Here is a 23,065-nt window from a genome sequence, read left to right on the forward strand (position 1 = left end):
TGGTCTCGATCTCCTGACCTCGTGATCCACCCGCCTCGGCCTCCCAAAGTGCTGGGATTACAGGCGTGAGCCACCGCGCCCGGCCTACTATTGTTTTTCAAGACAGGGTCTCACTCTGTTGCCCAAGCTGGAGTGCAGTGGCGTGATCATGGCTCACTGCAGCCTTGATCTGGACTCAGGCGATCCTCCCACCTCAGCATCCCAAATAGCTGGCACTACAGGCACGCACTACCATGCCCAGCTAATATTTGTAGATTTTATAGAGACTGGGTTTTGCCATGTTGCCCAGGCTGGTCTTGAACTCCTGGGCTCAAGCTGTCTGTCCGCCTTGGCCTCCCAAAGTGCTGGGATTACAATTAAGCATGAGCCACCATGCCTGGACCCCATATTGTTTTAAAGCAAATCTCAAACAAATCTCAAACATATAATTTCATATGAAACAATTTTAGTGTGGGGGGCCAGGCATGGTGGCTCATGCCTGTAATCCTAGCACTTTGGGAGGCTGAGGTGGGTAGATCACCTGAGGTCAGGAGTTCAAGACAAGCCTGGCCAACATGATGAAACCCCGTCTGTACTAAAAATACAAAAATTAGCTGGTCATGGTGGCGCGCACCTGTAATCCCAGCTATTTGGGAGGCCGAGGCATGAGACTTGGTTGAACCCGGGAGGCAGAGGTTGCAGTGAGCTGAGATCGTGCCATTGCACTCCAGCTTAGGCGATGGAATGAAACTCTGTCTCAAAAAAAATAAAAATAAAAATAAAAAATAACTTTAGTGTGATCTTTAAAAGCTAAAGACTTAAAAAAAAGTACAATAGACAGTGATCATTTTAAATTACTTCAGAATAGACCTACTGAATGTCTATGCTTGTGATTTATTGCATTGTAATCTTATTTAATTTTTTTTTGCGACAGGGTCTTGCTCTGTTACCCAGGCAGGAGTGCAGTGGTGCCATCATAGCTTACTGCCCCCTTGAGCTCCTGGGCTCACGCAAGCCTCCTGCTTCAGCCTCCTGAGTAACTGGGACCTTAGGCATGTGCTACCACACTCGGCTAATTTCTTTTTCTTTTTTTTTGAGACAGAGTCTTGCCCTGTCGCCCAGGCTAGAGTGCAGTGGCGTAATCTCGGCTCACTGCAGCCTCCGCCTGCTGGGTTCAGGCCATTCTCCTGCCTCAGTCTCCTGAGTAGCTGGGACTGCAGGCATGCGCCACCATGCCTGCCTAAATTTTTGTATTTTTAGTAGAGACCAAGTTTTACCAAGCTGACCAGGCTGGTCTCGAACCCCTGACCTCATGATCTGCCCTCCTTGGCCTCCCAAAGTGCTGGGATTGCAGGTGTGAGCCACTGTGCCTGGCCATTTTTTTTTTTTGGATAGAATCTCGCTGTCGCCCAGGCTGTAGTGCAGTGGCGTGATCTCAGCTCACTGCAACCACTGCCTCCTGAGAATTGGGTTCAAGCAATTCTCATGCCTTAGCCTCCCAAGTAGCTGGCGTTACAGGCGCCCACCACCACGTCTGGCTAATTTTTGTATTTTTGTTTGTTTTTTTTTTTTTTGAGATGGAGTCTCGTTCTGTTGCCCAGGCTGGAGTGCAGTGGCGCTATCTTGGCTCACTGCAAGCTCCGCCTCCCAGGTTCATGCCATTCTCCTGCCTCAGCCTCCCGAGTAGCTGGGACTACAGGTGCCCACCACCATACCTGGCTAATTTTTTTGTAGTTTTAGTAGAGACGGAGTTTCACTGTGTTACAGGATGGTCTCGATCTCCTGACCTCGTGATCCGCTCGTCTCGGCCTCCCAGAGTGGTGGCATTACAGGCGTGAGCCACCGTGCCTGGCCATTAATTTTTGTATTTTTAGTAGAGACAGGGTTTCACCATGTTGGCCAGGCTGGTCTTGAACTTCTGACCTCAAGTGCTCTGCCTGCCTTGGCCTCCCAAAGTGCTAGGATTATATGCATGAGCCACTGGGCCCAGCCCACACTTGGCTAATTTTCTTTTTTTGAGATGGAGGTTTGCTCTTGTCACCCAGGCTGGAGTGCATTGGCGGCAATCTTGGTTCACTGCAACCTCTGCCTCTCAGGTTCAAGTGATTCTCCTGACTCAGCCTTCTGGGTGGTTGGGATTACAGGCACATGCCACGATGCCCGGATAATTTTTGTACTTTTGATAGAGACAGGGTTTCATCATGTTGGCCAGGCTGTTTTCTAACCCTGATCTATAGTGATCCACCCACCTTGGCTTTCCAAAGTGCTGGGATTACAGGCGTGAGTCACCGTGCCCGGCCGATTTTTCCCATTTTCTTGCTGTTGTAGATACAGCTGCATTGGACATCTTTGTGAATATAAATGTCTTCCTTCCCTTTCTGATTCCATTACATGTAGGTAAAAGTTTTTATCAGTTATTGTTGCATAACAAACCATCCTAAAAACTACCGGCTTTAAGCAATAAGCAGTTTTTCATCCCACAGTTCTGTGGGCTCTGCTGCTTAGCTCTGGTCTTGCCAGGAATCCCTTGTATGTGTGCAGTCAGCTTGCAGTCTGGTAAGGGGTTTCTGCCCTGGGGCTTGGCCTTTGGCTAACTGAAGGCGCTGGGCATGACCTGGCCTCCTTCTTGGCTTTCCTCAGGCTGCTGGACTTGTTCCTGACACTAACAAGATGTTTCCAAGGCCTCTGGAGGCCTGTTTTCGTTTCTACAGTTTGTTGGCCAAAACAAGACCCAAGGCCAGCTAACGTTCAAGGGGTAAGAAAATAAACTACCCCTTGGCGGAGGTGGCAAAGTCATTGCAAAGGGCCTGGATACAGGGAGGGTCAAGCCCTGGGAACATGTCTGCACACAGAGTGTGTGATTTGGGCCGGCGCATTGGCCAGCAGCCCATAGACCTTTCCCAAATTAGTACCTGGCAGGTGCCCAGATGGTGTTGGGCTGGGCATGGGGAGGGGCGGAGAAGTCGGATTCATAAGGAACAACTGTCATCATTCAGAAAGCTTTTCTGAGTGCCCGCTGTGTGCCCAGCTCTACCGAACCAGGTGTTGTCAGTCCTGGTCCTCCAGGAACTTGGCCTTTGCTGACAGAGAGAAGGCTCTGTGGGTGACTGACCAAGGGACTCAGTGGCGTCAGTGTCCTGTGTGGTGGTGGGAAGTTTTGTTCCTGGATTGGGGCCTGGTGGTATCTGTGTGGCAACCCCCAACCTCCATGAAGAAGTTCATTTTTCTCAGCTGGAAGAGGAGGATGTTAGAACATTGGAGCCCATACATTCTAGAACATTCGAGCCCCTACATTCTAGAACATTCCAACTGAGAGAGCCCTTGGGATTCTCAGTGGGGAAACCAGTGGTGAATCTGCAGCCAGGACTAGCTCCTGTGCTCTCTCCTCCTCGTGCTGCTGGGTGCTTGTGTTGTTTCCAGATTGCATCCAGACCCAGGATTTCCTGTTGTTGTTCTTTTTGTGTTTTTTCACTAGAACAACTCCTACATCCCCTGCAGAGCTGTTTACAGACATCTGTTGACCTCCCTCTGTGCCAGGCCTCGTGGTGCATGTGGCCTCATGGTGGCCAAGATGGACAAGGTCTTGTCATTTGGAATTTTAGTCTTTGAGGGCTATGGGGAGGGTACAGACATGTCAACCAGTGACAGGGATGAAAACGAAGTAATAACAGTGGTATGAAGGGGTCTGGGGACTGTCCTCACAGAGTCAGAGAAAGCCTTTCCCAAGGAGAGAGCTGTGGCTGCTGCTGACAGGTCAGAAAGGAGTCAGCTGCAGAAAGCTGGGGCTGTATCATCTCAGGCAGGGGAAGCGGGAATAGCAAGTGCAGAGGCCCTAGGGACTCGGGAGGGAGCCAGAGCTTGGTATGTTGGTGAGCTGTGGCTGGAGGACATGGCGGGGCAAGGCCTGGGAGGACAGGTCCGTGGGGAAGCAGGCAGGGCCAGGTTTCTCAGTGCTTTCCAGGCCCCGGCATGCAGTTTGAGTTTATTTTACAGGAGGTGGAAGGCAAAGGCTCTCATCAAATTACCCCACAACATAGTCCATGAAATACTACTCAGCCATGAAAAACAACACAGCCACGTCCTTTGCAGCAACATGGATGCAGCTGGAGGCCATTATTCTAAGCAAATTAATGCGGGAACAGAAAGCCAAATGTTGGTTTGGCTTTCTAACCAACTAAACCTTGGGTACGTATGGACACAAACATGGGAACAGTAGACACTGAAAAACTACCCATTGGGTGCTATGCTCAGTACCTGGGTAATGAGATCATTCATACTCCAAACCTCAGTGTCACACATTATACTTGTAACAAACCTGCACGTGTACCCCTGAATCTAAGATAAAAGTTGAATTTATGTAAAAAAAAAAACCTAGTCTGTGACTCTAGGTGACCCTTTTAAAAGCTTTGGGTGGTGCTGATAAGGCGCCCAGGCCTATCTATGCCTGTTATCCTTTGATGATATTAAATGAACAGCATTGCTCCCAGTGTCCCTGGGGCCGTGCTCAGCCTCGAAGACCAGACATGACCAGATGCCTGTGACTGTGCCCTGCAGCGGCTTCATTACTTCCCATCCCTCCAGCTGCCTGCCACAGGGCCCAGAAGCTGGCTTTGGAATCGGAGGGACCGGGTCAAACTTGCTTCTGCTTCTGTCTAGCAAGTTATGGAGCTTCTCTGAGACTGTTTCTCTGTCTGTAGGATAAACAAAGCACTTCTTAACTTCTGTGGTTGGTGTGTCAGTTGAAATAATTATTAATGGTATAAAGTTCCACTGCCTGCTAGATTTATTTACAAATACTACAGATAACCCATTGTAGGCCCCAATCAGCAGTGGATGGTATTACTGTGGTGGTGGTGCTGTGGTCTGGGTTTCAGACACCATGTGAGGTGCTGGAGTACTGAGGTCCTCCCACACTCCGGGACACCATCTGGTGGGGAGTCAGAGACAGGAGGTGAAGGGTTAGATGAACCCTGCTCGAGGAACAGGGCAAGTTTCTCTATCTGGGAAGATGGAAGAAAGCTTTCCGCGGGTGGTGACCCTTGAGAGGTATGTTTGAGGGCGCAGGGAGCTTGTTCACAGACGATGGAAGGTAGTGGAGAAAGCGGGCAAGCCTGTGCCAAGGCGTGACTCTTTGGAGCCAGGAGTCCTCCAAACATGAACTCTGGGCATGTAGGGCCAGTGCAGGTGGGTGGCTGCGGGGAGCCCCTGGAAGCCTGGGCCGAGAGCCTTGAGGAAGTGGTGGGCTGGCTGGGGGAGGAGCACCCCCTGCCTCTCCCTGTGCCTGCAGTGGATCCTGTCCCGACGCTCTGATTGGCAGGTGTGGACATACACATGTCAAGTGGTGAAGAACATGGAGCAGGCGGACTCAGTGGCTCGGGTCCTGGCTGCTTCACTGGGAAGCTTGGTGGCCCTGGAAGGTCATTGAGTGTCCCTAAGCTTCCGCCAGGGAGACGATCGTAGGGCTGGTGTGAGGGGAGATGAGGAGTCTGTGTCTAGCACCCAGCACAGGGCATGCACTGATAACGTGATGGCTTCACCCAGCTCCCAGGGGCCGCAGCCAGCTGACACCCCCTGGGTGACTTAGCTGTATGGGTGGTGTGCGGCCTGGCACTGCTTGCTGGTCTGGGGGAGATGTCATAGGCTGGCCTGGGGAGGATGTCCCTTCTCAGCCTCCTCTGAGCCATGGACATAGGTGAGTTTTTGGAAAAGCCCATACCGGCGGTGATTCAGCTCTGCTTCTTGCTTCCTTCTGTCTTACTCTTTTTGTTTTGTTTTTTTTTTTTGAGATGGAGTCTCGCTCAGTTGCCCAGGCTGGAGTGCAGTGGCACGATTTCGCCTCACTGCAAGTTCTCCTGCCTCAGCCTCCTGGGTAGCTGGGACTACAGGCGCCCACCCCACGCCCGGCTAATTTTTTACATCTTTCGTAGAGACGGGGTTTTACCGTGTTAGCCAGGATCTCCTGACCTCGTGATCCACCCACCTCGGTCTCCCAAAGTGCTGGGATTACAGGCGTGAGCCACCGCGCCCGGCCCCTCTGTCTTATTCTTAAGTCACCCACCGAGCAGCCACCTGCCAGTGTCTGTCCTCCAGTCCCCTGCCCCAAGGGACTGCTCTAGGCAGGGAAGAGGAGGAGGAGGCCCCACATATCCTCGGGTAGAACGGAGGAGGAAACTGAGGCTCCTCACAGAGGTTGACTGACCTCTGCTGGACCACCCAGGTGTAAGAGCTTGGATGCCCCCAGACCCTCCCTCCTCCCGGGAGAGGTGGAGCCGAGGCGGTGGGGGCCTGGCTGGAGCGCCCCAGGAGCTGAGAGAAGTTTAGTCTGCCTAGAGCTTGGCAGTCGGGGTGAGGATCCCTTTGAGGCCTGATTGCACAGGATCCTATAAGCCATACAAGCTTGGGCTTTGCCCTGAAGGCTGGGGAAGCCATAGCAGGTGTGTGAGGTTGGCTGCTGGGTGGAGGCTGGGGGCCTGTGGGATTGGGCGGGGGAGGCTGCTGCGATTGTCCAGGCAGTGGCGGTGTAGATAGTGCGGTGGCTGTGGATATCGACTCTTCAGAGTCCATCCAGGTCTGAGGACTCATTAGCACCTCAGCTACTCCTCAACTACTCAGGATGTTGTCTGTCTGGGGCCGGCGGCCTCAGCACTCCTGGTTCCTCAGCATCGCCACACACCCTGTATCCACGGACTCAGAATCTGTGTTTTTAAAGGGCCCCCAAGAGGTGCCAGTACAGACGGCACATTCATGTTTGCAAACATTGGTTTAGGGTTTGCAAACACCTCAGTGCAGGGCTGAGAGCGGGGAAGGAAGGACTGAAGTCAAGGCCTGACTTCACGAGGAAGGGGAGGTTGGGGAGTGGAGGAAGAGAAGATGATGTTGGAGCACTCAGACTTCTGACTGGGAGGAGGGCTACGTCCCCCCATCCCAAGGGCGGCTTGAGGACTAGCACAGTTACAACACAGAGGGCTGAAACGGCCTGGCTGCCAGGGCCAGGGCAGAGAGCTGGGCTCTGCCGGGCAGCCTGCACACCCCAGCTCAGCTCTGCCCTTGGAGGCCCTAGAACCCTGTGGACACTGTCCATTGTCCTTTCTGCCGTGTGCATGTAGGCGTGGGTCGTGTCTGCCCCACAGATTGGGTATTTGCTGTTGTGCTGTCAGCAGATGGGTGTTGAGCCCATGCGGGCCTGGACTGGTCACAGAACGGCATCCTGCTTGTTGAGTAGCCATCCTGGTGAGGGGTCACGTGGTAATGAGCGTGTGGAGAGCTGGGGGCATCATCGTGAAGACCAAGTGAAGCGGCAGTCGGATCTGGGACAGAGGTTCCTCTAGGGAAAGACCGTTATGGTCTGGGGCGCCCTGGCTGGGGGGTGGGTGAGTGTGTGACTGGTGGGTTCAGCTGAGGCAGGGGAGTGCGCTCTTCAGCCCAGCCCCCTGGCCTGAGCCCTGCCATGCTGGAGTCTCCTGGTGCCTGGAGGCTGAGTCGAATGCAGCGGGGCTGGGCAGAGGGTGCCCGGGCTATCATGGGGTGGAAGCTTGGCTGGCCCAGTGGGCATCAGCCAGGACCACATTAGGCCCAGCTTTGGCTGGGTTCCCCACAGGCTCTGCCCGTCAGCTGTGCCCAGCGGCATCCCTGGCCTCTGCCCGCTGAATGCCAGTACTCCTCTCGTCTTCCAAGAATGCCTGCAGGTACTTCCAGATGTCCTCTGAGTAGGGAGTAAAATTGCTCCGCTGAGGACCGGTGCTGGCTGAGGGTCCGTCATCATTCCCTTCTGGTTCTAGCCTGGCTGCACTGCCACCCGGTGAGCTCTATTTCCAGGCAGTGGGTCAGGCCTGCTTTGGGGACTGGCGTGCTGTCCTCCCTCACCCATGTCAAGGCCTGCGTGGCTGTGTGCTCACGTATGCTTGATGTGATCTGGGAGTCAGAGCGCCTGGGTTCCTGCTCCAGGCTTCTGTGGTGCCGTAAGGACCTTAGGTCTGGGGGTCAGGAGGCCTGGATGGAAAATCCTGGCACTCTGGTCCTTGTGGGGGACCCTGAGCCTTGATTTTTGCATCTTTGGAATGGGGCTGTGGTAGCCTTTCCATGGGTGCAGGTGGAGGCTGGGAATGCCAGTGTGCCCACCCTCCCCATGCTGGGCTCAGCGTGGGTGCCTGGTGACAGTGTGTTAATCTCCCCCTGACTTGACTTCTCTGTGAACTCAGATAAGTCCCTCTCAGTTCTGGGCCTTGCTTATAAAAGGGTTCTTGGGCTCTCTTCTGTGTAAAAATGGGGGGGCCCTATGAGGTGGAGAGTCTAGGGGACAAGGGAGCCATGGGGATTGGACACCGTGCCAGAGCCTGTGGTGCTTTAAAATCAAGGCCCAAACCCAGGGTCCCAAGGAGGGCCAAGCAGCAGTCGAGGTCCGAGTGCACCCGGCCTGCCAGTGCTGCCCAGGAGTGGCACCTCCCGTCATCCCTCAAGTCCAGCAAGGACCCAGTGTGACAAGAGCATGGAGGTTGGACTTGGCAGAGCTGGGTTTGCTTCTTTGCTCTTCTTTGACTACCTGGAGCCTTTCTGAGCTTCAGGTGCCACATCTGAAGAATGAGGTTAAATGGGAGGCGGGGAGGAGCTCGAGGAGGAGCTGGTGACACTGACTGGATGCCACTATGTGCCAGCCTCATTCATTCCACCCTCCGGCAGTGTCCTGAGTTACACGCCTGGCCATGCTATTTTCCAGACGGGAAAACCGATGTGTAGAGCCCAGCATAGGAGGCACACAGCAAGTGGAGCCATCCTTGTTGACATTAGCTGGTTGCTCTTGGCATTTGAGTCTGAACATCAAACGCCCTGAAGATTAGAAAGAGAGAATGAAGAATGATGTGCCTGGTGCCTTCTTGGGAAGAGCCCGAGGCCAGCTGTAGAGGGGAGCAAGACTGGTTCTGGGCTGGGCTTCCTGGCCTGGTGCTTTCCTGGGCAGCTGGAAGTGCTTCTGTGGGAGCTGTCTGGCCCTGGCGCTGTTGTTGGCTTTGTTATTTTTTTGCCTGCAGGGGCCTGAGCATTCTGTACTGACGGTAAAACATTTGTTGGACTGGCGCTGTAATCACACCGCGAGGGACACTTGAAATTATGTCTGTATTTGGGAAGCTAATTTTAAAGAACTTTTTCTCTTCATAATTATATGCAATCAGCCAGCTAGTGTTATTGGGGATTCTCTTTTTCCCTCCTCAGCTGAGAGGCCATCTGCCTTCCTCTTCCTGCCTTTCCTCCCAGCACATGGTGAGCCATCTCCCTGGGAGAGGGACCACCGGCCCTTGGCTGCCTGCAAGCCCCAGGGAAACCTTCCCACAGTGATTGCGGAGGAAGGGATGAGGAGGAAGAGCAGGGGAGGATGATGGGGACCTCTGGCTTGGCTATAGGATGGGTCTGTTTTCAAGATTGGAGGCGCAGGTTGGTGATGGAAATGATGGAAGGTGACATTTCGATTTGGACATTGAAGCAGCCAGGGCTCTTGTTGAATGCAAGTGACAGAAAATCCAGTTCAGATGAGTTTCAGAAAAAAAAAAAAAAGCATTTCTTGGCCCAGGTAACCAAACTGGCACAGGAGTTGTCTTACCCCTCAGGTCCCCAGACATTCCTCCTGTCCCTGGAGTTTTATTCCTTATCAGGAAGAATTCAGTTCCAGAAAACGCTGGCCAAAAAAAGAAAAGAAAAGCCCCCATTGCCCACCCCCTGCAAATGGGGCTCATTCCTCTCTATCTTGAGTTCTGATCCTGACAAGTAGGGTTTCTCCAGGATGGTTGCTAGCACACCAGTCCGGAATATGGGCTGGATGTTTAGGGTTGGCACAAAGTGGACTCTGTGGATTGTCCTTCACGTGGGAGGCATTCAGGTCAGGAGGATACACCGTGTGCTGGCCCTTCAGGTCTCGGTCCGACTGCCCTTTCCAGCACCCTGGGTTCCTCCGTGTCCTTCCTCTCGGACCGCTCTCTGAGAGGATGGTGTGAGGAAGAGGCTTCCGATGTTGTCCATGGTAGGCAGGGATGGGGGCGTTCTGGGGGCGGACAGCATGGGCAGGTGGTGAGAAGTGTGAAAGAACCGACCCGTGGGGGCAGGGCAGGAAGCCCGGTGTGCTAGGAGCAGATGGGGCGAGACTTGCTGCGCGAGGAGGTAGGCACCTGCTGCAGAGGCCTGAGTGGTGGGGGTAAGGGAAGCCCAAGGGGTGAGTCTGGGCAGCGGCTGGGAGGTGACGAGCTGGGTTTCAGATGCAGAAGGTGCAGAGTGTGTGTGCAGGGACAGCAGGGAGGCTGCCCGGTGGCCTGCACCGCAGAGCTGTGTGTCTCAGGGAGTGGGAGGCTGCCCGTGCTGGCCTCAGTTCTTCTGCCCTTCTGGAATTCTGCATCCTTCTTTTGACATTTCTCTCTAATGCTCAGGGTCCTGCCTCTTGGCTTTGGCTTGGTGGCAGCTGTGACCCCCTGCATGGGGCTCTGAGGGGTTATTCCAGCTGTTTGGGGACTGTAGCCATGGCTCCCAGCTGCAGAGCCTGACAGGCCTGGAGGCTGGCAGGAAGAAGATGGGGGGTGTGCCCGTCTGCCAAGAGCTGGCTCTGAGGCTGACTCTTGGCACTGGGGTCCTCTGAGGCCCCAGGCTCATTCTCACCTCCTCCAGAGGCCCAGCTGACCTACCATTCTCATGAGCTGCAGTCCTGTGACCCAGCTGATTTCTATCTCATTGGTGGAACCCTTTAGAGGTGGGGTGGGGCTGCTGAAACATTAGCCCTGCTTCCTTCCCCACAGATTGGCCTCTCTTCCCTGCCTGCGGGCATCTGGCATCTACTTGAATCCTTCTTATCACGGGGTGCTCATCACGTCTCGACTGCCTTCCTTTGGAAGCCAACAAACTCTTCCTATGGTTGAGCTGAAATCTACTTCATAGGAATGGTTCCTTCTGCCTGGAAGGTTTGATATTGGACAGAAGGACTGTCAACCCTGTGGAGAGGGAAGGAACAGGGTGCAGGCTCCCCTGGCTTCTGGGCTGGATTGACCCAGGGTGTGTCTATTCCATAGCGACCTGACATGCCAGAGGCTGGACCTTAGGAAGTGCCTTCTGGGCCCTTCACTTCAGGCCTCCTCAGAGACTGCTCCTCAGGTCTTGGGGCCCCTGGAGCAATGGCACCCATCTTCGGGCCTCCTGGGGTCAAGGTTCTGAGGGAGGGTTGGGGCAGCAGGTGGTTGGGTGGAGAGGCAGCTCTGTCCAGGACGACCCTCTTCCAGAAGTCCCAGAAGCCTCATCCCCAACAGACCTGGTGCCCCCCGCGCCCGCCGCCACCATAACACAGGTCCCTTTTCTCCCCAGGAAGTCACACAGTGCTGTGGGATGAGGAGGGTTTCCTGACAGATTTGGGGAGAGCGGGCCTGCATGGGAGTGAAGGAGCCTGGGAATTACTGGTATTTGGATGGGTTTAGATTGTGGTTCTGCTTCTTTTTTATTTTTATTTTTTGAGACGGAGTCTCGCTCTGTCGCCCAGGCTGGAGCGCAGTGGCCGGATCTCAGCTCACTGCAAGCTCCGCCTCCCGGGTTTATGCCGTTCTCCTGCCTCAGCCTCCCGAGTGGCTGGGACTACAGGCGCCCGCCATGTCGCCCGACTAATGGTTCTGCTTCTTATCTGCTGTGAGTCTTTGGTCAGGAAACTGAACTGCTCTGAATTTCCCCACTTGAAAAGAGGTGATGGGCTGGGCACAGTGGCTCACATCTGTAATCCCAGCACTCTGGCACTCTGGGACGCCAAGGCGGGAGGATTGCTTGAGCCCAGGAGTTTGAGACCAGCAACCTAGTGGGCAACATAGTGAGACCCTGTCTCTACAAATAATAAAACAAGAGGCCTGGTGCAGTGGCTCGTGCCTGTAATCCTAGCACTTTAGGGGGCCAAGGCAGGCAGATCACTGATGTCAGGAGTTCAGGACCAGCCTGTTCAACATGGCAAAACTCTGTCTCTCCTAAAAACACAAAAATTAGCCGAGTATGGTGGCACACGCCTGTAGTCCCAGCTACTTGGGTGGCCGAGGCGGGAGAATTGCTTGAACGCGGGAGAATCACTTGAACCCGGGAGGTGGAGGCTGCAGTGAGCCGAAATCGTGTCACTCTATTCTAGCCTGGGTGACAGAGGGAGACCCTGTCTCAAAAAAAAAAAAAAAAAAAATGCAACCGTTGTACCCACCCAGTGGCTGCTGAGATCCGGTGTGAGGGGGGCGGAGTGCCTGGCCCTCACTAGTCCTGCCACCACCTCCTCTGTCCCTGTTTCTGCCTGGGACAGGGAGAGCAGGCCTGGGCGGGGAAGGAGAGAGCCCGGGGATTACGGGTGTTAGCCTTTCGTTTATTTGGGTCATGCTCAGGCGCCTGGAGTCTGAAACTGGAGGGTCTCAGGTAGCTGATGAAGCGCTGCCTGTTTTAGGGTCAGGTGCCTGGGCACCTCTCATGGACCTCAGGATGAGCCCAAGTGTCAGTAATTATCACCCAGCTCCCCAGTTTATAGTCAAGGCTTCCAGGCCTGGAGCCTTTGGTCTCCAGCACCCAGTTCCCCCACATCTCTTCCCTGGACTTCTTCCCCCCATTCCCATCAGGGACCCCTGTGGCCATGTAGGGCTGTACCCAGTGCCTTTTGGGAATCTGCAGGCACTGTGCGAAGCTGAATGCTGGCCCCCCACCCCCACATCGACTCCTCATTGACTGTTGAAACCCCTTATGAACTCCTGACAAGTCCTTATTCGTTCCTGCCTGACACGTGAATGCTTCCAGGCGGTGTCTAAGAACCCTGGGACGGCAGAGCTGTGGGAGCCTTGGGGTTGTGGTGGGCAAAGTAAGGCCCCTGCCACTCCCCACCAAAGACGGCAGGTCCTACTCCTCAGAGCCTGTGAATGTGCTGCCTTGTGTGGTAAAAGAGTGTGACGTGACTACAGATGGGATTTTTAAATTTTTATCTTTTAGAGATGGGAGTCTCACTATGTCGCCCAGGCAGGAGTACAGTGGCTATTCACAGGTGTGATTAGAGCACACTGCAGCATCAAACTCATGGCCTCAAGTGATCCTCTCACTTTAGCCTCCGAAGTAGCTGGGATTATAGGCATGTGCCACTGCTCTTGGCTTACAGATGTGAATGAGTGAGTGGTCTTGAGATAGAAAATGTTCCTGCATTACCTGGGTGGGCCCAGTGTAATCACAAGGAGGCAGGAGGATCAGAGGAGATGTGACAGTGGAAGCAGAGGTTGGGGTGTTGTGGCCACAAGCCAAGGAATGCGGACAGCCTGTAGAACTAAAGAAAGTGAAGGAATCAATTTCTCCCTGGAGCCTCCAAAAGGAAGCCTGCCTCTGACTCAGAACCCTAAGAGAATAATACATTTGTGTTGTTTTTAGCCACTACTTTTGTGATTTGTTACAGCAGCAATGGGAAGCGAATACAGTGTTCTATCCTGCTCTTCTCAGGGCTTGCAGGTGAATCTGTGACTGAGAAGGGAGGGACTGGGTCAAGGTCAAGGCCAGAGCCCATGTGACCTGACATCTTGGGACCTTCCTTTGACCTGCCATCCTGAAAATATCTGAGGGGCCAGGGAGATATTCGAGTAAGGGGCCTTGTGGTTTAAGTTTTCTGAGATGGGGTCAGGCTGACTCGTGCTTGTGGCCAGGGGGGCCCAGGAAACCCCAGTGCCCATGACCTGGTCTTTGCCTCTGCTTCTCCTGGTGCTTAGCAGGCCTTCTCCAGCATGCTCTGGCAGCTTCCCTCTCCCTCCCCTCCAGGGTCTGGCTCACACAGCGGCTCTACCGAGACTTCCCTGTGCCTCCTCTGTCCCCCGGGTGTTTGTCCTATTTAAGGGCCTGTGGCACACCCGCCAGAGGGCGTGGCATGTAGTCCACTGGTCTGCCCTGTGGCAGCTAGCATCTCAGGGCAGGGTTTGCGGTTTGGGGTCCGCCTCTGCTCCCAGGCCAGCCCTGTGCTTGACAGAGAAGACCAAGATCAGACCAGGAAACTCTCCCTGCCTGTGGTTGAAGGTGCAGCAGCAGGGCAAAGACAACTCAACCTTAAGAGCTTGAGATCCAGGGACCGGGAGCTGCCCCCAGCCCTTAGGCCAGGTAAGGAGTGTTGGCAGCAGAATTTGGGTGAAGTCTTTCAGTCTCCTCTGGAACACAGCCTTTCAAAGAGTGTCAGCATCCAGAACACAGGCTGGGGACACACGCACTTGTGCTGCTATTTTAGGAGTGTGGGGTACCTTGAGGATAGGTGCTAGAACAATTCAGGCTTTCCTGAGCCGGCTTCTTCCTCCCCCAGTGAGTCCAAGGGAGGGAAATGTCACGGGAATTTCTGCCTTAGCTCGCTCATTAGGCTGATACTAAACGACTTTGCATTCTTGGGATTAAGAAGCTGCTGTGAAGAGAACCGACTGAATCATTAGCCCTGAGGCTGGCCAACTGACGGGGATGGGGGAGTGGGGGTGGTGGGGAGGGGAGGAGGTGCTAGAACCAAGCCTGCCGACCTGTCCCCACCACCTCCCTCTCCCAGCAGCCCACTCCCCTGCTTCCCACAATTTAGGTCCCATCCCTAATTAGGGGAAAGAAAAATTACTGCATCTGCAAGGGGGTAGTAAAAGACTTAAAAACGATTTCAAGTCAAGAATTTTCGTACTAAAAAGCGGGGATGTCGAGAGCCATTAAGGGAATAGACTTAACATCTGTGATCAGCCAGAGGTCAGGATGATTCCCCATCTGAAGTGGTGACCCCTTGGATGTGGCAGAACACTGCCTCGCGTGATCTCTTGCCCTCGCCTACCTTCCTCCTTCCTGAAAATTGAATTGAGGAGGGGAGTCTCAAAGGCACCTCAGTCCCTGTGCTGCTTTCAGCCCCTGCAGCTCTGATGACCTCTCCAGGAGGTGCCAAAGGTGGGTTACCCACTCTGCCTCTCACTCTTGTCCTGTTCACTGGGAAAAGCTGCTTCCAGGCACCCCTGGAAGCTGTTCTGGGTCTGAGGGAGTGCACTGACTCAGGCTGCTACGCCTGCACTGAGGGGCACCCGGACCTTGGGCTCTGCCTGCCTCCCCTGGGTGGGGCACCCAAACTGGGGGAGGGTCTTCAGGTAAGGTGGTTGGTGACTCCCCAGTCAAAGGAAAGATGCTGCCACTCAATAAAAAAGACACATGGCAGCTTCCAGTTTATCTGGTTCTTCCCTAGAGCTGTTCAGACAATTCAAATGTTTGTACTGGCTTTAAAATTCTGTTCGTATGTTGTCTTTATATCAGGCCATTTCAGTTTCTGGCACTGTTAATAGGAGGAAAATCCAAATTCCCAAACAATCAGCAAGTGAACCAAGATGCCGCAGAGCAGGCAGGCAGGGGACACGGGACTGGAGCCTGGCCCAGAAACCTGGCAGCACTCGGGGAGTGTTTGCAGAGAGCCTGCCAGGCCCGGGGTCTGCAGGGGGCACAGGGATGCTGAAATAAAGAGCCGTCTTTGGCCTCGAGGGGCTCATGGTCTGATGCCGAGCGTGGAGCAGTCTTCAGTGGAAGCCATGATTCCTGCCTCTCGATGAGGAGGGCGCTTGAGCTGCTCTTGGTGGGTGGGCAGGAGTTTGCCAGCTGAGGAAGGGCGCCTGGCAGGGGGATCAGTTTGTGCAAAGGCAGACTTAGGTCAAGCCTTGGCGTTTGGAGATTGGGGTCCCTCCTGGGAGGGTTTGAGAGGCTGCCGCTGCCTCCCCCTGTTGTCTTCCAAGCTGCACCTCCAAATGCCTGCGCGGCAGGTGTTTTGCTAACAATTTGGGGCTGTAGACACAAGGCACAAGCTGTGTCCCTGAAAGAGTGCTTGTTAGTCAGGATAGGCCAGGTTAGGCTGCAGTGACAAACAGCCCCGAGAGGCCAGAGGAAACAGGTTTACTCAAAACTCGTTCAGCATGCACTCTGGATCCAGAGACTCTTGGGGGCTGTGATCTGCCCTGCAGTGGCTCAGTGTGTATCCCACTTCTTAAGTTTAGCACTGTGGACATTTGGGGCTGGATAATTCTTTGTTTTAGGGGCTGTCCTGTGCATTACAGGGGCCCTTTCCTCGCTGGATTCTAGTAGCACTTTCCTCAGTGTGACAGTCAAAAAGGTCTTCAGGTGTTGCTAAATCTCCTCATGGGGACACACAGTTGCCCACAGTTGGGAATCAGCGCTGGCTGAAAGTCCTCTTCATCAGTTGTTTCTTTCTGGTTCCCAACCTGACTTCGTCACCACTCAGCCAGTGCTGTTTCCAGGTGGTGGGTTTGGCTGGCTCTGCTGGTGGGTGGCAGCCTCATGTGCTTCCTTGTTACTGAGGTCAGGGAGGCCTGGGTGCTGGCAATGGAATGCTTCTTCCGGGAGGGGACGTGGTCACCTCTGTTCATGTCTCATTGCCCAAGGCAAGTCATGTGGCCATGCCTAACTGGGGGCAGGGACAACACAGTGGCACTGAGTGTCCAGGAGGGAAATTGCCAGCTTTGGTGGCCACCATTGATGTTCACCACCAAGCATTAGCCTGGTGGGGTCAGTGCTCTGGAGCCCAGCAGCCTTTCTGTCTGCCCAGTGCTGGGTGTGGGCAGCTTGGGGCGGTGGGGCCTGAGGAGGGTGGGAGCCAAGGCAGGCTTCCCAGAGGAGCTGACCTAGGGGGTCAGGTGGTGATGAGGGGATGGCATTTGAGGAAGGGAACAGTGTGGCCATCAACACACATGGGTGACAGGGGCCCAATCATCTGTTTAGGAGCCCGAAGTCCTGGGGAGACATCTTGGGCTTCTGTGGGGTACGGTGTGGGCCCTGTCCTCTGCAGGCAGGGAAAGGGGGACCATAACTTGGGGCTTTTTCCCCAGCGCCTGGTACCTGGAGATGCCAAAGGGTCTTGTTATTTGGGTGCCTGAAATCAGCAATTACTGAACTGTGCCACACGTTGCTTGGATGAGAATGTGCCTGGCCTCCCACTTCCCTGAGTGGTTCTTGGTATAACCCTCCTCCCTTGCTTCTTCACCATTTCATGTACTTCACTTGCTGCAGCCCTCAGGTCCCCACACCTGCCCTGGGGAGGGCCTCTTGGGCAGGAAAGGTCATATCCATTTAACAGATATGAAAGCTGAGACCCTGGGTGGCTCAGCGGCACATCCCATGCCTGCTGCTGGTCATGGTCCCTGAGCCTTTTGTGCCCTGCTCTGCTGTGTGGCAGGCCTGCTGCTGGATGGGGTCTGTTATGCCAGAGTGTCTTGTGTTTACCTCCTGACGCCACACCTGGTAGTGTGCTACAGTGGCCTGGTGGTGGCGTGGATGCTGTGGATGTGTCTCTGCTCCGTATCACTCTCTTCTACTTCTGCTCTGATCCTTTTTGTTGTTTTCCCTTATCATCCCCTCTCCCTCAGTGCTGGGTCATCCAGACTAATTTTCGTCATCTTCAGAAGTGGTAACCACTGTTACTCACGGGAACCCTGCTGCTCAGCGGCCAGTGACAGAAAGCTTTAGCTGGCTTGAGCAGAAATCTGCAGCTGAGGCTCCAGAGAAGACGAGCCCCACGCGGCCAGGTCTGGCCAGGGAACCTGCCCTCTTGGAGCCCTCTTGTCCCTTTCTCCTGGTTGGCCTTGGGCTCCTCTGGATTCTCGCCACATGGAAGCAGTGGTGTCCGCCAGCATTTCCAGGCAGTGCCATTTGCACTGCAGACAGTCCCCCTGGACCTGTCTGGTAAAGGACCAGGACCAGGGCTTGGATCCTGCTCCCGTCCTGCTGCTAAGTGAGGTGCCAGGTCACGTACCCACCCCTGGAGTGGGCGTGCCGCCCCCAGTCATGTGGGCTAGAGGAGGCGCAGTTCTGTAAGGGCAGGAGGGCAGGGTGGCAGGGCAGAGCACAGGTCACAAGACCCCGTCTCTGGTGTGAGCCAGGTACTGTGCCAGGCCTGGACTCTGCTTCCCTTAAAGCCCGTGTGAGATGAGTTCTAGGATTCTCCCATTTTACAGAAAAGAAAACAGAGGCACAGGGTACAGAGGGGTCTGGTTCCATGTTCTGCTCTCAGGGGCTCACCCACCTCTTCCACTTCCACCTACCTCCCGAATTATGTTCATCTAAGCCTCTGAATGCTGCGAAGCTCAGTCCTGAGCTTCTGATCACTTCCTGGTACCACCATGGTTGAACAATGGAGTGCTACTGCCTTCCTGTGATGTTCTTTCATCTCCTGGGCCTGGCGCAGTGCCTCGGTCTGCTCCTTCCAGACTGTGAGCCTCACAACTGTTTTTAGTTCTTAGGTTTCCTTTACTCCTGTTCCCAAGACCTGTGAGGGCTGCCCCCTACCCCTGCTATGTCCTCCCCCAGCAAATCAGATCCTGCTTCCACTGGTCACAGAGAAGCCCGTGAGTCGCTTTTGTGGACAAGCAGCTGTCCTCATACCCAGCCGCTCCTGAGCAGCACCCAGGGCGTGATGAACCCTGAATCCTTCCCAGGCCCTGCCCCCAGACCTCCTGGATCAGAGGCTTCAGGGTGGCCTCGAATGAGGATTTTTGACACGCTCCAGTGGTGGTTCTCAGGTTATCTGCCCTGGCATTTGGGACCCACTGGCCCATGGGTAAGGGCTGGGCCACCAGGTGACATCCTGGGCCTCGGAGGCGTGCCCCACCTTTATCCTCTGTCCTGCATCTCAGCCACTGCCCCATGAGAGGGCTTTATGCTTCCAGAGCCCCAGACACCCTTTGGGGAGGGCGCAGGACTCACCTTGCTCCTCCATAAGTACTCTTCCTAGCACCTGTCTGTAGTTACCCTTCGGTTGCTCTGCCAGATGGCAAATGCTGCCTCCTCCTTGAAGCCTTCTCTTATTGCCAGCCTCATCCCCTGAAAGCATCAAATCATTTTGTGAGTATTTTAACTTCCTTAAGGGTTCAAGCTCCTTGGACTTCCGGGGAGAGGCTTCCTTGTGCAAAGCGATCCTCCCTTCATTAATAATCCAGCTTTTGGAAAAGCATGTTTATACTTAGCTATTCCTATTTTATTAATATTAATATATTAATGTAATATTTATCAAGAAAATGACAGTTTAGAGCCTATAAAATTATTCACAGGTGCAGGATTTTTTTTAAGATGGAATCTCGCTCTGTTGCCCAGGCTGGAGGGCAGTGGCCCGATCTTGGCTCACTGCAACCTCCGCCTCCTGGGTTAAAGCAATTCTTCTGCCTCAGCCTCCCAAGTAGCTGGGATTACAGGCACCCGCTGTTATGCCTACCTAATTTTTGTATTCTTATAGAGACGAGGTTTTACCATGTTGGCCAGGCTGGTCTCGAACTCCTGACCGCAGGTGATTTGGAAGGCCCACCTCAGTCTCCCAAAGTGCTGGGATTACAGGAGTGAGCCACCATGCCCGGCTGCAGGTTTTTAATGAAACTTAAAAGTTATTAAATTGTAGGCCAGGCACAGTGGCTCACGCCTGTAATCCCAGCACTTTGGGGGGCAGAGCTGGGTGGATCACTTGAGGTCAGGAGTTCGAGACCAGCCTGGCCAACATGGTGAAACCCCATCTCTACTAAAAATACAAAAATTGGCCGGCGTCATGGCGAACGCCTGTAGTCCCAGCTACTCAGGAGGCTGAGGCAGGAACCCAGGAGGTGGAGGTTGCAGTGAGCTGAGATGCCACTGCGCTCCAGCCTGGGCGATAGAGCCACCCTCTGTCTCAAAAAAAAAAAAAAGAAAAAATTAAATTTTGACTTTTATTGTTACCTTCCCTATAGTTTTGAGGGTAGCATATATGTTCATTGTAGAAAATCTCGAAAACACAGAGAAGTAGGAAGAAAAAACCACAGCACTTTGTTGGCATCACCCAGCCCCGTGGCCACAGTTAACACTGCAGCCCATGCCCCTCAGTCTGTTTTCCAGGTGCTGGACCGTTTCCAGGCCTTAGAACCCGTAGCGAGTTCTGGTGGTCCCCGCTGCAGGCCTCATTTCAGCTCCTCTTGGGGCAGCACTTGGAAGCTTTTCACAATACACCCTGAGCTCTTCTGTCTTGTGTCCTCCATTGATCGATTGCTTCGTGCTTTTATCAAGCATCTATTTAAGAAACAATTTAAAAAATATATTTTCCAGTTTTTGATAACATGTTATAGGCCCTTGGCACAACATTGAAGCGATGTATGAGGGGACACAGTGAAAAGGAAGTCCCTCGGCCACCCCAGCTGCCCTTGCCCTTGACCAGGGCCCCTGCCATGATCGTTTTCCTGTAGCACCCTCAGGTTCACTCCGTGTGTACACAGGCACACATGCTCGTCCCAGATGTTGTTCTTAACACAGATAGTTGTCTACAGCACACAGGGTTTTGCATCTTACGTTTTCCATACAGCAACGTCTTGGAGATAATTCCTTGTGGGTGCATGGAGGCCTTCTGTGTTCTTTTTACTGCTGCGTACTATTCCTTTGACTGCGTGTGGTTTGTCAATGTCCCCTCTTTGGGGAGTTTAGTTTGCTGCTAGTGTTTTGCTATCACATACAGTTTGGTAATTAACAGGGCAGAACTGGAAACATATTGCACACTTGAGCCTATCTGTGGGGTGATGAGGTGGGATTGTGGATCCAGGGTTTTTAGGAGGAACAGTCAGTCACTTGACAGCCAGTGCTCTGGTTTCTCTTCCCTCCCACTGTCCCTCATGTCCCTTCCTTCTCCCTCTTCCCCTTTGGCTTCATCATTCAATTTCTGAACTTTCTGGTTACGGTGGGACTTCAGGAACGTGCTTCTTAGGGCATCAAGGTTGTTGGTGCCTTTGTTCTGCAGGAGTTTCCCGATGAAAAATCAGCCCGACAGGTTGTTCTATTTTCCCAAGAGGCTGTGGTGGTGCGCGTGGGATTCCACCACCAGAGGGGATGCAGTTTTCTGCCTGCCACCTCCTGGTCCTTCCATTGCACTGAGGCCCTGGAGGCTGGAGACCAGGCCTCCCTGCTTGGTGCCACCCTTGCCCATGGTGGGGCGCCTGGTGAATGCCTGGGTGTGGGGAGAGCCCTGCTCGGGGCCAGCTCCTGCACTTTGCGAGTCTCCCATGCCTCGGCTTGCTCCGCAGGTAATGGGGCAACCACTGTGCCCCCCTTATGAGGCTGCAGAAGGTATTGGTGAGTGGTGAGCTTCAAGGGGTGTGCAGCATACATGGGTGGCCCCCTCTTTTCTGCCACTATTGCAGTTTATCCTTTTTTTGGAGCTCTGAGTGACAGAGGAACTGCTGTGGCTCCTGGGAGCTCAACCCCACTTAAGATTGCAGCGAATCTTTTCTCTAGATTACTTTTTTGTTGCTTTCTTATTTTATGTGTTCCATCTGTTTTCAGAGTTAGAGACTGTTTTTTTAGGACTAAGGGAGAGAGGACTGCCTGGGATGATGTAAAATGTGGACTGATTGGAATTGACCTCAGTAAAGAGACGAGAGTCACATGCTGAGATAACCCGGATGCCAGCAGGGTTGACTCAGAGGGAAACTGAGGCCCTGGCCCAGAGCCCAGTGGAAGTCTGCCCCAACTGGTGTGGGTCACTCATGCTCCTCTGTCCCTGGCCTTTCCCATTGTGCGGTTCACACTCTGGGTGATTTGGGGCTTGGGTTTTCCGTCCTGGAGCTGGGTTGCTGGAGTTTGGGCTGGCTCCTCAAGGTCCTCTGCTGTGTGTCCTGGGGCAGGTTCCCGTCAGTGACGCTTCCTGCAGCTTTCTCGTCCCTCTGGTGGGGGCCAGGGTGATTGGGAATGAGGCAGGGGCTGAGGTGTCCACAGGTGCTCAGAAACGGTGCAGGTTGTGAGCTGATGGTTGGGTGTAGCACAGGTTCCTCATGATGCTATCTGTCACTGTGCTGTGGGCTTTGGTGGCCCAGTGCTATGCTATTGTGTGTCTCCCCTGTCCCTCATGAAATCATGGAAGCAGATGGATATTGGCCACCATTCCTACAGGAAGTGCAGAGAAGCTAAGAGACGCTGAGGGTCCCTGAATGCCTCAACCAGGGTGGTTCTCAAACTGGACTCCTTGGGGCCCAAGTTTCTGTTGAGGTGTCGGGGGTTTGAGGGAAGGTGGGCTGGGTGCTTCCCACAGTGGGACCTGGTCAGCTCTCCTTGGCCTCTTCTCTTCCTGTCTCTTGGAGTGGCTCCTTTGTGAGGTTCCGCTCAGTGCCTTGGTATCAGAAGGTGCTAAGGAAGCCCTCACTGAATGAGCTGACAAACAGATTTAGGAATTAGTGGGCGGCGCCTCTAATTAGTGGGCTGTGCCATGAAACAAGGCAGCAGGGGTGCCCAAAGGTTCCTGCGGGGCTTTTGCCCATCTCCTCCCTAAGACCTTGAGCCTCTCAAGGGCCCAGACTGTGGAGGTTGCATTTGTTGTACCCTCCGAGTGCTGGGCCCAGGAGCTAAGCTAAATTGTTACACATTTACACCTTCATCTGCCAGCAGCTGTTGAGGAGTGTCTGTGTGCCAGGGGGCATCATAGCTGGGCACGGGCACACATAGTTTTAAAGTTTGGCATAGTCCCTGCTCCAAGGAGCTTGGGTGAGTAAACCACAGATTCCTGACCTTGCCTGGCCGCAGCCGTCTCAGCATCTGCTGGAGGCCTTTCTTCCCAGCACAATGTGCACAGCATGCTGTTTTGGGCACTTGGGTCCTGCAGGTCCTGGTGGCCCTACACCAGCACTCATCCCTGGCTCATAGCAATCAATACCCCAGAACAAAGGGCCAAGACAGTGGTTGCCTTAAGTTCTTCCAGGTGGGGAGGCTTCCTGGAGAGGCTATGCTGAGCGGAATCCTCAAGGCTGGGGTGTGAGGTGGGCACCAGGGCCGGGGAGGAGAAAGCCTTGTGTGCCAGAGCTGCACAGGTGGGCACTTCCTGGGCTCACAGTAAGAAATGTGGGGTAGGGAAGGCTGGGCATGGTGGCTTACGCCTGTAATCCCAGCACTTTGGGAGGCTGAGATGGGTGGATCACAAGGTCAGGAGTTCGAGACCAGCCTGGCCAATGTGGTGAAACCCCGTGTCTACTTAAAATGTAAAAATTAGCCGGGCATCATGGCGGGCGCCTATAGTCGCAGCTACTCGGGAGGCTGAGGCAGGAGAATCGCTTGAACCCAGGAGGCGGAGGTTGCAGTGAGCTGAGAT

General features: G+C 54.0%; 1 protein-coding gene across 1 annotated transcript in view; it reads left to right on the forward strand.

Annotated features, from left to right (window-relative positions):
- Positions 1-23,065, forward strand: part of ITPK1 (inositol-tetrakisphosphate 1-kinase) — a 179,191-nt gene that overhangs the window by 19,965 nt on the left and 136,161 nt on the right. The gene's annotated exons all lie outside the window — the stretch shown is intronic.

Source organism: Mandrillus leucophaeus, unplaced genomic scaffold (genome assembly GCF_000951045.1).
Source record: "Mandrillus leucophaeus isolate KB7577 unplaced genomic scaffold, Mleu.le_1.0 Scaffold4, whole genome shotgun sequence".
Taxonomy (NCBI): Eukaryota; Metazoa; Chordata; class Mammalia; order Primates; family Cercopithecidae; genus Mandrillus; species Mandrillus leucophaeus.